Below are 13,276 nucleotides of genomic sequence, written 5' to 3'. Positions count from 1 at the left end.
TTATAATGTAGTAGAGTATAAATGGACTTAGGATAAGAGGGCACCTTCTCTTATCCTCAGCAAATGTTGAACCCAGTTTACCTAGCCAAAGCCCGCAAGCAGAAGTGGCTATTCGCATATGCACCACCATATTGTTTGCATACTACTAAAATCAAACCAAGAAGCCATTCCTTTTCTGGTCAGTAAACAAACCAGAGCCCAGAAAATTTCGTTCTTCGCTTATTGCTGTCGTTACCGAAGCCCATGAAAAAGTCTAAGTTGAAAGCTTTGGACATAAATTCATAAGTCAGTTGATCTATTATGACCTTAGAGATTCAATATCTTGTTTTGTTTGGTTCATTGTATAAGAATAGACATCCACTCATTCCTTCTTCAAAGGACATTGTTATCAAAATTGTCCAAGTTAGTCACAGACTCACTTTCTCTTCTCTTTTTTTTGAAACGCTAGAGATTCCACTATAATTCCCGTCTCTCTTGCTTCCTTGTTAAGTCTACGAATAGTCATTTCTGACACTTTTGTTGCTCTAGAGGTTCTTTGGATAGCCTCCGAAACATCAGTTACAGGACCTCCTTGTTGTTTTTCTAAAAGGAAGTATTTCAGGGCATCATAGACTATATCATGAGCCTCAGATGGTGGGTGAAGGCGTTAGCGAGAGTCACTTGGGCTGTCCATACTTATCACAGTGGCTGATTGAGAGCGAATATCCTTTAATGATATTAACCATAACCTTGTAAATCCTCTTATAAATCATAGGACCTCTAAACTCAGTTCTGGCATCGCCGGGGGAAAAATATGCCATATCTTCATTTTTATTAATGAAACTAAGATTTTAACAAGGAATAGACGAAGTAAGATATATTCAAAATATCGGATGGAAACAAAGAACCACATTTCAAGAAATAAAAACTATTTCAATAGACTCCATAAAGCTAATATGATCACCATAACATGAAAATTGGAAACGTATATCTGTACAAGCCACGCCACAGCAATCTTAGAAAAGGGATTTTGACGAAGGAAAAATCTTTCTGGGGGAAGACCTGTGTTGCCCGGTGAAAAGTTCCTGTAGCTCACTTTGCTAAGTATAAATAGATTCTAAATATATCAGAGAATAAAGCTAGCATGGTGTGCTGAGGTTACTATCCTCGCGCGAGCACCCAAAGGGTGTCGGGTATAAAGTACAAGGCGAATGGAAGCCACTATTCACAGGTCTTCTGCCAATTAGAGGATTCCTTTCCAAAATCCCTCTCATGGAAAGAGCCGTTGCAAAGGCCACTCCTCCCTCTCGCTCCTGCTACTACTACCTGACCCGCGTGCCATCTGCATTCCTGGATTAGATATCCTAGCTTGGATTGGTTAAGGGTGGGGAAATAATTAGAAGGGATGGGTTCACCGGGCGACACAGGTCTTCCCCCAGAAATAGATTTTTCCTTCGTCAAAATCCTTTTCTGAGTTCGACCTGTGTTCGCCAGTGAAAAGGTATCAGAGAATTCCCATCCAAGCTTACCAGATACCAAACAAGTCTATAAAGGAGTTAATGCCACCTAGGGTTCATTTAAAAATAAAAATTTTACTTGCTTGCTAATTACACTAGGACTTAAACCATGAATTAGAACTAGAAACAACTTAATGATATAAAACACTTAAGTATGGTATCTAGAGCAATATACTAGGGTATGTACAGACAGGTCCATAAAACAAATATGGCCTCAAAATTATATATACATGTTCCAGTGGCCGGATGACGACCAAACCATCCCAACCTGGAGGAGAGAGGTTTGGTAGGGAATACGAGCGAAGCAGGTAGAAAGGAGAGAGTATTAAGGGAAAAAGAAGTGACCAAAGGCTAAGGAAAGGAATTTGATAAGATTCATTATTCAGGGGAGATTATGCTCCCTGCAGCAACTGCTGGGAATTTAAGGGCCTCTAAATTATTGAGATAGTGGCGTTTAAAAACTGCTGGTGATTTCCAACCCGTGTATTTCTTCAGGTCTTCAAAATTCATGTTGTGAAAATAGTTAGTGGAGGTAGCCACTGCTCCAATATCATGGACGTGTAGGACTGAATCCGGGTTGGCCTGTTTAATAAAGTAGAGTATTTGTTGTCTAATACCTTTAAGAGAAATCGTACCACCTTTCTGTCTAATGAAAAGGGGGCCTGAAGATTTTTCGGATGTCCTGGCTAAGAAGGTTTAAAGGGTAACAACAGGACACAATGATGTGTCCTGTGTCAAGGAAGGATTTTCCATGGGGCCCACCTGTTTTGTGGGTCCTCGTTTTTAGCCAAGAACCTCCGATCTGGGGATAGTAATACTTAACCCGACGGGAGGAATTCCATATGGTCTGGATTCCTAGAGAGAGCCGAGAGTTCTGATATTCTGGCACCTGAGGCCATGGCCAGTAGGAATAAAGTTTCCCTAAGCAGGGTTATATAAAAGCATGACTCATTATTAGTGTCTGAGGCTAATTTAAGTACATCATTCAAAAACCAGGAGACCGTTTGAGGGCGGTCTATTGGTTTCAGACGGGCACATGCTCACGGAATCTGACAAGTTAATATTAAAGCCAACCTGAAAAATCTTCCATAAGGCTGACTTGGTTGTTGTAATGGTACTAGGTGCTAGGCCTTTCTCAAATAGAGTTCTAAAGAACAAAATTGCCAGATTCGTGGTCATTTTATGAGCCTCTGAGTCTTTTAGAAACTTGGCCAACTTCTTCACTGCTGAATCATATTGCCTGAGCGTTGATTCTCTTTTATCTGATTCTATGAATAAGATGTTTAGTGGATCAATACTAGCGTCCTTTTGGGCTGCAAACTTCATGAAGTCCATAAAGTTAGGGCACCCAGAATTCTTGAGGAAGCTGACACAGTCTGAGTTTGTACTGTCTGTGTCAGATCTGGACGAGGGATCCGTTTGGGTCGGAGCTTCAGTTCTAGAAGAAGCAGAAACCAGTTGCTCTTTGGCCAATTGGGTGCCACTAATGATACTTGTCCTGTGAAAAATATTAGCTTGTGCAGGACCTTCATTAGAAGATTCACCGGTGGAAATAGGTCAATCTTCTGCCAATTGTTCCAATCTATGGACATCGCATCTGTGGCATAAGTTAGAGGGTCCAGGTTGGGTGCCACGTAACTTGGTAGTTTGTGGTTGGATTCTATGGTGAATAGGTCTACTTGAAGGTCCGGGCTTTGATTGCAAATCCAGCGGAATGACTTCCTGTCCAGGGACCACTCCGATCCCAGCAGAGTTGTCCTGGAAAGTGCGTATGCGATAACATTCTTTACTCCTGCCAGGTGAGTTGCTGACAGGTGCCAATGATTTTTCGTCGCCAATGAGAATATCGCAATCAATACGTGATTTAGTTTGCTTGACCTGGAGCCGCCTCTGTTTATGCAGTTTACCACCACTAGGCTGTCCAAGACTACTCTCACCTGATTGTTCCTGGCCAGAGCCAGTCGTTTTCATGGGTTCTGGTGTTTCGTCCATGGACGAAGCCGCTTGTTAGAATAGGTGGATTTATTGAGATCTTGTCCCTGATATTGATATTGGCTCTCTTTCTCCAGACTCGAATGATGTCCTTCAATCTGGCTTTTAATAGGATGTCTGTTACTGATGCGAACTGCAGCGAACCTAGGATTCTCTCTTGGGTACGCCGAGACGCCTTCTTGTTCTTGAGGAACTGTTTCGTAGCCGCTGCTATCTCCTTGGCCTTCTTGGGTGGAAGAGATAGCTTGTGTCTTATTAGGTCCCATTGGATCCCCAGCCTTTGGAAGCCGGAAGCCGGAACAAGCCAAAATTTTTCCCTGTTTATCTGGAAGCCCAGAAATTTTAAGAATTTTATCACTCTGGCTGTTGATTTGTGGCACTCTTCGACGCTGGCTGCCAAAATGAGCCAGTCGTTTAGGTAGGCTACTAACATAACCTCTTGAGTTCTTAGTTCTTGAACTATCGTCTCTCCTAGTTTTATGAATATCCTGGGCGTGATGTTGAGCCCGAAAGGCATGACTGAATGAGTAAGCCTTGTTTCCTAGCCTGAAGCCTAGGTACGGAGAGAAGTTCCTTGTTATTGGAACATGATAATAAGCGTCTGTAAGATCTATAGATGTGGTGACGGTCCCACGGGGAAGTAAGGTCCGCACCTGCAAGACTGTCAACATGCGGAACTTGTTGCAATGAATGTATGAGTTGAGATGGGGGGCCCATGGACTGAAGGTCCAATGGTCCCGGAAGAGATAATCTCCCTCCTACCTGCGGGCTCTCACTGACTGGTTGCAGGTCTGTTACCTCTACCTCCTTGGAAGCCCCTACCCCTTGGTCCGCCTCATAGCCGGGAGCCACCTCTGGCCCTGCTACTTCTCGCATGGCTGTTGTGGCTGCGAAATAGATCCATTGCTTCATAGGCGGGGTTAAAGGCTGGGGAGGTCATTATAGCTGTGGAGGTTGAAGGCTGTGGGCTGGCGGAGTTTGTCGTAAACAAACTGTTGCTGCGGATGAGCCTTAGATGTCGAAGGCTTAATGACTTGTGAAACCGAGACCGCTTGTACGACTGTTTGAGGACGGGAGGCCTGGTAAGGATTGAATCTGCTTGGCCTCTTCTTGGGTCTGGTTTGTTGTCCGGGGGTCTCAAATTTCCGTTGTTAACCCTCTTACGCCGAAGCGGTAAAAAAAAGATTGTCTCCCGTGTGCCGGAGGTGTTTCAGAGTGAGCGCGGAAGCGGAAAAAATATTTTTTTCAAAAAATCACAGTGCGCTTAGTTTTCAAGATTAAGAGTTCATTTTTGCCTCCTTTTTTGTCATTGGCTGAAGTTTAGTGTGCAACCATCAGAGATGAAAAAAATTATCATTATCATATATAAATAATGCGATATATGATAGCGCAAAAACGAAATTTCATATATAATTTTATTCAAATCACGCTGTGCGCAAAAGGTTAAAGGTAACAAGTTACTTTTTTTTTCGTTGTAATGTACACTAAATTGCGATCATTTTGGTATATAACACATTGTAAAACGCTAAAAGCAACACAGAGAAAATATTATAAAAAAATAATGCATGAATTCGTAACGAGCGGACGTAAACAAATATTTTTTTCAAAAATTCACCATAAATCTAAATATTGTCCTAGAGACTTCCAATTTCTTTCAAAATGAAGACAAATGATTGAATATTACTATACTGTAAGAGTATTAGCTTACAATTGCAGTTTTCGACCATATCTGATGAGTTAAAGTTGACCGAATGTCGAATTTTTTTATATATATATTTTTTATATGCAATTATTTCGGAAATAAGAAAAGCTACAACCTTCAAATATTTTTTGTTTTATTCAACATGAAATTGCGCACATTTTCATATATAAAACTCTATGAAATGCCTAATATGAAACGGAGCAAATATTCCGAGAATGGGACGTACGCATTTCAGAGATTTGTGGCGGAGAATCCGCGCGCGGAGGGAAGGAAAGATTTTTTTTTAAATTCACCATAAATCTAAATATTTTGCTAGAGACTTCGAATTTGTTTCAAGATGAAGATAAATGACTGAATATTACTAGACTGTAAGAGTTTTAGCTTACAATTGCGTTTTTCGACCATTTCGGTAGAGTCAAAGTTGACCGAATGTGGTTTTTTTTCTGTTTATCGTGATTTATATGCAAATATTTCAAAAATGAGAAAAGCTACAACCTTCAATTATTTTTTGTCGTATTCTACATAATATTGCGCACATTTTCATATATAAAACTTTATGTAACAGCTAATTTAAAATGGTGCAAACATTACCACAATCGCACGTATGATTTTTTCGGAAGAGTTACCGCGTGGACGTAAAGAAAATGTTATTTTTTTCATAAATTCACCATAAATTGAAATATTGTGCTAGAGACTTCCAATTTGTTGCAAAATGAAGGTAAATGCTTGAATATTACTAGAATATAAGCGTTTTAGCTTACAATTGCGTTTTTCGACCATTTCGGTAGAGTCAAAGTTGACCGAAGGTTGAAATTTTGGCACTTATCGTTATTTATATGAAAATATCTCAAAACTGATAAAAGCTACAACCATGGGTTGTTTTTAGTTGTATTGTGCATAAAATTGCGCACATTTCCATATATAAAACTTTATATAACGGCTAATTTTAAAATGGTGCAAACATTACTACAATCGCATGTATGATTTTTTTCGGAAGAGTTACCGCACGGATGTAAGGAAAAAGTTTTTTCATAAATTCACCATAAATAGAAATATTGTGCTAGAGACTTCCAATTAGTTGCAAAATTAAGGTAAATGATTGAATATTACTAAAATATAAGAGTTTTAGCTTACAATTGCGTTTTTTGACCATTTCGGTAGAGTCAAAGTTGACCGAAGGTTGAAATTTTGTCACTTATCGTTATTTATATGAAAATATCTCAAAACTGATAAAAGCTACAATCATGAGTATTTTATTGTTGTATTCTACATAAAAATGCGCACATTTTCATATATAATACTTCATGTAACGGCTAATTTACAATGGTACAAAAATTATATCAAAGTGAAGAAATAATTTCAGAGATGTGTCACAGATACTTTTTAGTGCGGCAAGAAAGAAATTCGCGCTTGCGCGCCTGCGTAACGGTTGTAAACAAAACAACACCTTGATCCGTGAACTCCCAGCATCCCCCAAGGCGCGTGATTCAAAAGTTTTAGGCTGGTAGGCCTATAAGTATTTTTCCACAAATTTAAAAAAAAACTTTTGTAAGTCAACGTAAAATACGTCCAGTCGGCACACGGGAGACAAAAAATGTCAACGTAAAATACGTCCAGTCGGCGTAAGAGGGTTAACCTCGTCTTCCGGGAACAGGTTTTCTCCCCATATTGAGGATTTTATCAGCCTATTAGGTTCGTGCCTTATCGAGGCACCCGCCAGGACATACTTCCTACAAGCTCGTCTTGCCATCGCAAAGTCGTAGAAGTCCGACTGGAAAGTCTGTAGTAGACCTTTTGTCAGGACCCGGAACACCTGTTCGTCAAGGTAAGTGGAGGCTACCAACTCCGCCGTAGTGACGGAGTTGATAGATCTTCCTAGACTTGATCTTGCTTCAAATTCCGCCTTGATTAAATGGTCCGGAATTTTTAGGCAGCTTCTCGGAAAATAGAGTGGAAGCGTAATCCGGGTCAAGTTTGTCTGCTGTAAATGTGGCCGGAGCATTGTTCCAAAACTCCCTACCTGCGGGGAAGAGAAGAGAGGTAGCCTGTCTCCTTTAGTACTGGTAGGGGTTTGTCCTCTGCTGCCGCTTGTAGGGTTAGTTCCGCTACCTTGTCTGTACAGGGCGACGGAACGTTGGCTGGGGTCACAAACATGGTGTAAGTACCCTTGTGTGGCGTCAACTCAGTGTTGACGCAATCCCATCTGGAGAGGGTGCAAACCCAAATAGCTTGGGCTTGGTCCCTTGGGAAGATGCCTGTCTCCTTTGGGACCTTGTCTATTCTGACTAATGCGTGTTCCGCTAGTATGACAAATCCAGGAAAATGAAATTTGGAGACCCTCCGGGAAGAGCTCAAAGTCCTCCAACGGACGGGTTCCGCACTCTTCAATTGTTAACTTCCCATCCGAGAATGGGGCATGTAAAGCTAACCGCCACGGGTTGTTCTTATCAAATGGCGGTAGTATTGACACATCCGGCACTGACATAGCCAGCGCCGGGGATCCGGAGTGGAGAAATCCGGTCAGCATATCCTCCAGGGGCCTGATCCTCTCGGCCAGAGATGTTATTGCCTGGCCGAAGGTGTCAGAGCCCGAGGCGAGTTGTAACGATTCAAACCTCTCATCAACCACTTCCCTGACCTTCAACATTAGAAGGTTAGCGAGGGTCTCATGGTCGAATCCAGACTCCGTCGCCTTGGATCTGGCGGACTTGGTTCTCAACCCCTTGGGGGGAGAGAATCCTTGGCAGCAGGCGACTTAGCAGACTAAGTCAATGGCCGAGGGGCCGGAGATGACTCATTCGCCGCTGACGGAGCTGGTTTGAATCTGTATGGAAGGGAATTTCCCCAAAGCTTAGCTTACTCAATGTCTCATCTCTCATTGTCATAAGTAATACCGGCGGAACGGGCTGAAGCGGCTGATCAAGGGAAGATAATTCCTCTATCTGAACCTGCCCGCCTCTATTGGGGGGAGCGTAGCTCCTAGCCCGAACCCGTAGCCGGGGCAGACAACTGGGGAGAGAGACTACTGAGCGGCGGAGCTGTGTAAATGCACAATCAGGAGCGATGTCCGCCGGCTGGTGCGGTACCAGACTGCTATAAGGCCGGCGGAGCTATCCACTCGGAGACATAAGGGATTACGTATAATACCAGTATCCCCATCACTCTCACTACTCTCTTCCCCCTTTAAGTGAAAACTCGAGCTGTCGTTCATTGCTAAGACTACTAGCACCGCGAGTTACAGCGTACGGCAAATCCGAGCTAGGAAGTGGGGGAAGGGGGGGTTGGTATGTGGGGTGGTCGGTCGTGATCGTCTGGCCACCAACCCGATCAGAGATGGTCACCTATAGAAAGCTGTGTAGCCTACTACTGTAGGGGTAGTAGGCCGACTGGGCCTATGGCCCATCGTGATTGGTACAGCGACCGATCGGTGATCGCTCTCAACTGGGAGGACATGGCCTACTACTAAAGGTTTTACTAGAGGAGGCTAGGCCAAGACGATACACAAACCAGACCACTTAATGTACCGCAGTACAATAGACAATATATAAGAATAATATATACAATTAATAATGAGGCATCATGGAAGAGTTGCAAAGGAATATAAGGCAAAAGGATAATACCCAGTATGGATCTAGGTTAACCTTCCGAGATCATTACAGAACCGGACAGGTAGGCCAAATCTCCTCCAAGACATCATGATGTGGACAGTGGCCCTTGACCAAACCTACTAAATTCGAATTTCTCGATCTAGATCGGCAGGGAGGATAGGTCCAACAATGTGATAAGAGAGAGGCTCTCTATCCTTGACATCCTCCCCTCTAGCACCGTAGCGCCGACAGGGGGAGAGGAATAAAGGGTACAGGGGTAGGGACACTTAGCCTACCTTCCAAGCCTAACTTACGCTTGGTCAGTTAAGCCAGGGAGGAAAGCAACTCTACCAACCTCTCAGTGATATGAAATCAACATGCATAATTCAACCTCTATTTGGTTCGTATTAAACAATAACTCATTCATGTCTCACACCGGGAGAGAGAGAGAGGGGACTCTCTCCTCTCCCGTGATAAATGCGATAGGCTACTAGTACCTTAACAATTTTACATGTACGATATGCTAAAATTACGCAGAGATAGGCACGAACACGCTCTTGAGAAGCTGGGGGGGGGCAGAGGCTAGAGTATAAACTAATCAATCTTTCTTTAAAGCCCCTGAGGACATTCTGAGCGCGTTAGGCCTTCCTCTGAACCAATCCTAACTTGGTCGGTTAAAATTAAGCACGTAATATGAAATACATCACTGATGATTGTATGGAATACTAAAAAAATCATAAATGTGCATAAACAATATAATATACAATAAACAATATAATATGCAATACCATAATGAGGTATCATGGAAGAGTTACAAGAGGAACATAATGTGTAAAAAAAATACCCAGCATAGGTCTAGCCTAACTCTCCGAGATCACTATGGATCTGGTCAGGTAGGCCAGATAAACCTCCAATGACATCCTGGCGTGGATGGTGGGCACTCAACCAAACCTTCCATACTCGAAATTTTCGATCTGGTCTGGTAGGGAGGATAGGTCCAACAACATGACAAGAGAGATACTCTCTATCCTTGATATCCTCCCCGTTAGCACAATAGCGCGGACAGGGGGAGAGGTAAGGGTATAGGGGTAGGGGCACCTAGCCTACCTTCCAAAGCTTAATCTAGGCCTGGTCGGTTAAGCTAGTGAAGGAAGCAACTCCTCCAACCTCATGTGATATGAAAATCATAAATGTGCATAAACAATATAATATGAAATACAATAATAATTTAATAATGAGGTATCAAGGAAGAATTGTAACTAAGGTTAAGGAGACTACCCAGTATGGATCTAGCCTAACCCTCCGAGATCACTACGGAACCGGACAGTTAGTCCAAATCTCCTCTAAGACATCATAATGTGAACATTAGTCCTCGACCAAACCTACTAAATTCGAATTTTTTCGATTCAGATGGGCAGGGAGGATAGGTCCAAAAATGTGAAAGGATAGAAAGGTTTACTATCCTTGATATCCTCCCCTCTTGCACCGAAGCGCCAGCAGGGGGAGAGGCATAAAGGGTACAGGGTTTGGGACACCTAGCCTACCTTCCAAGTCTGACATAGGCTTGATTGTTAAGCTGGGGGGGGGGGGGGGGGGGGGGGGGGGGGGGGGGGGGGGGGGGAAGCAACTCCTCCAACCTCTTCAGTGATATTAAATCTACTTGCATATTTTACATCTATTTGGTTTGTATTAAACAGTAAATCATGCAAAAGTCACATTGGGAGAGGAAGAAAGAAGGCTTTCTCTCTCTTGTCCCGTGATAAATGCAATAGGCTACTAGTAGCCTACCGATTTTACATGCAGAATACATTAATATCACGCCGAGATAGGCACAAACACGTCTTGGGAAGCTGGGGGGAGGGGGGGTTCTAAACTAATCAACCTTTCTTTAAAACCCCAGTCTTTAAACCTCAGAGTACGTCAAGAGCGCGTTAGGCCTCTCTACGAACCAATTCTAACTCGAATAATAAATAAACACTTAATATAAGATACGTTTGATGATTGTAGGAATAAAATTTTTGGTCTATATTAAATTTAAAAGGAAATTAATGAGTACCAGAGCTCCACACGTTCTGATGATGCTCCCGAAATGGCGGACACGCCAACGGCCCCGCAACTGTATAAGTTACGAAAACACAAATTGGAATACTCAGCTTAGAAGAAGGAGGAAGTTCTGAAGATGCCATCGCTAAATCAAAGAAAACACGGGAGCAATGAGAAAAGCTTGCACTGGTTATGAAGTCTAAGTACAGGAATGCAGATGGTGCGCTGGTCGGGTAGTAGTAGCAGGAGCGAGAGGGAGGAGTGGCCTTTGCAATGGCTCTTTCCATGAGAGGGATTTTGGAAAGGAATCCTCTAATTGGCAGAAGACCTGTGAATAGTGGCTTCCACTCGCCTTGTACTTTATTCCCGACACCCTTTGGGTGCTCGCGCGAGGGTAGTAACCTCAGCACACCATGCTAGCTTTTTTCTCTGGTATATTTAGAATGTATTTATACTTAGAAAAGTGAACTACAGGAACTTTTCACCGGCTAACAGAGGTCGAACCCAGAAAAGTAAACGCACTATAGTTAGGTTCTATTGAAAAGTTCCTGCTGTTGTGAATTTGCGCAACTCGAATTGTGTAAGATGAGGTATTACTGTAATTACAAGTGAGGAAAATTATTTTTTAGTACAACTTTTCCTTTTTTGCCATATTTTTAAAAATGTAAAATTTTTTCAAGTGGAAAAAATATGAACTTTAAAGTTGAATTTCTTAATTTCCTCACTTGTATTTTTCCAGTATTAGTTGTATTATGATTGGTAAAAATCTGAAGGGAACCCCTCAATCATAAGGTAGAATGAAGCACTTACTTTATAATGGCCTTATGGAGTTGTAAGGATGACATTCAGGCGAATGTTCGCCCTTCCATTGTAAAAATCTGTATATCCATATGTCCTCTCATTTCTTCCAGGAACTAAAATGTAGAGTATTTTACGCCCTTTTCTTTTGATGCATATATGTCGGGAATCCATTCCCTTTATGTAATATTATTCATGTTTTTTTGTCTGTGAAGAAACATAAACAGTGAAACAGTGGGGCCCCTGCCCCTTTTTTACTGTTAGTTCGTGCATGTGTTACGGACACTACGCTTCCGTCCGCACGCCGCCTTATGTACAGCCTCATTTGCCGAATAAAGACCTATGGGCTGCTCTAGGAGCAAGAGCCCGTGCTGGCATATGGCCAGCTTAATCTCAAACAACAAATAAAGTTAGTTCGCTCACTCTCGTCTTACTCAGTCCTCACAATTGGTGACCCACAAGTAGGTAACCCAAGCAGTTTTGGCTTTGCCATTAAGGGACTAATTACCGTCACTCACCTACAGAGAACCTTTAACGGACTCATACGTTGCCTAGTCTAGGTTCTCTAGTGTTCCTCAACGCCATTAGTGGACTCGCAACGGCATTTCTTCACAGAAGTGTTTTGGCATTCAGTCCTTCCATTCATGACTTCTTGTCGACTTTAAGTGTGAGACTGACAAGTGATGGAGAGTTCAGCTCATTCACTCGACTCCTCTGTGTGCGCCTCAACCCCCCAATCCGTAAGATGATCCTTCTTCCCACTCGAGTCCTCCTCGACACCCATGCCTGCGCCTTGGATGACCGCTCCATCAGAGCCCCACCACGTTAAGCTGCCTTCCTTTTGCAGTGAGGACATCGCGACATGGCTGCAACGGACAAAAGACAGTTCTGGATCCACGACATCACCCGGGACAGCACCAAGGCGGACCTCATTGCCAGGACCCTCTCACCGGATGCCTTCAAACATCTCGCCCCATGGATGCGCAGCCAGCCTGGGGAGCTACCCTACGAAGGCCTGAAGAGGGAGCTCATCCAGGTCTTCTCCATCCCAGTTCCCCAGCGAGCCGCCCACATTTTTGACCTTGTGGTGGTCAACCCCCATGACCACCTCAGATCCCAGACTGGCCTGGCACAAGCTCAAGGACCTGGTCCTCCTGACAGAGGTGGACCACCATGGACGAAGGCAGGAGGTGAGCATCCTCCGCCAACTCTTCCTTCGCCAGCTCGCGCCTGAAGTCCGAAGCCAGATCCCTAATGCCGAGACCATGGAGATTGAAAGTCTGGTACAGAGGGCTTTTGCGCTGTTTACCCCCACCCAAGCTGCAAAATTCTCCTCTCCTCCGTCAGCCTACAGCAGGAGGACTTGATTAGTGCAGCATACCAGCGATCGCCGAAGCCCTTCCCAGACGTCGGGTGGTGCTGCTTCCACCGCGAGTTCGGCAGCAAGGCACGGAAGTGCGAGCGACCTTTCTCCTTCTGTCCTTCAAAACACGAAGGAGGCAGTGCCCAAAATAAGCCCCCATGGCAGCGGCAGTAACGAAATCCCAACCCAGGGACTTCTGCATCCAGGACAATATCCGGCCTCAGGAAGCTGGTTGACACTGGTGCCATGCAGTTGGTGTTCCCTTCATCTGCAGAGGATCGCAGCCGCTCCCTCA

General features: G+C 43.7%; 1 protein-coding gene across 2 annotated transcripts in view; it reads left to right on the top strand.

Annotated features, from left to right (window-relative positions):
• LOC135198610 (uncharacterized) overlaps window positions 1–13,276 on the top strand; it is a 266,022-nt gene that overhangs the window by 161,092 nt on the left and 91,654 nt on the right. The window lies entirely within an intron of this gene.

This window comes from Macrobrachium nipponense, chromosome 22, assembly GCF_015104395.2.
Source record: "Macrobrachium nipponense isolate FS-2020 chromosome 22, ASM1510439v2, whole genome shotgun sequence".
In the NCBI taxonomy this organism is placed as follows: domain Eukaryota; kingdom Metazoa; phylum Arthropoda; class Malacostraca; order Decapoda; family Palaemonidae; genus Macrobrachium; species Macrobrachium nipponense.
This window is presented reverse-complemented; position numbering and strand designations above follow the sequence as displayed.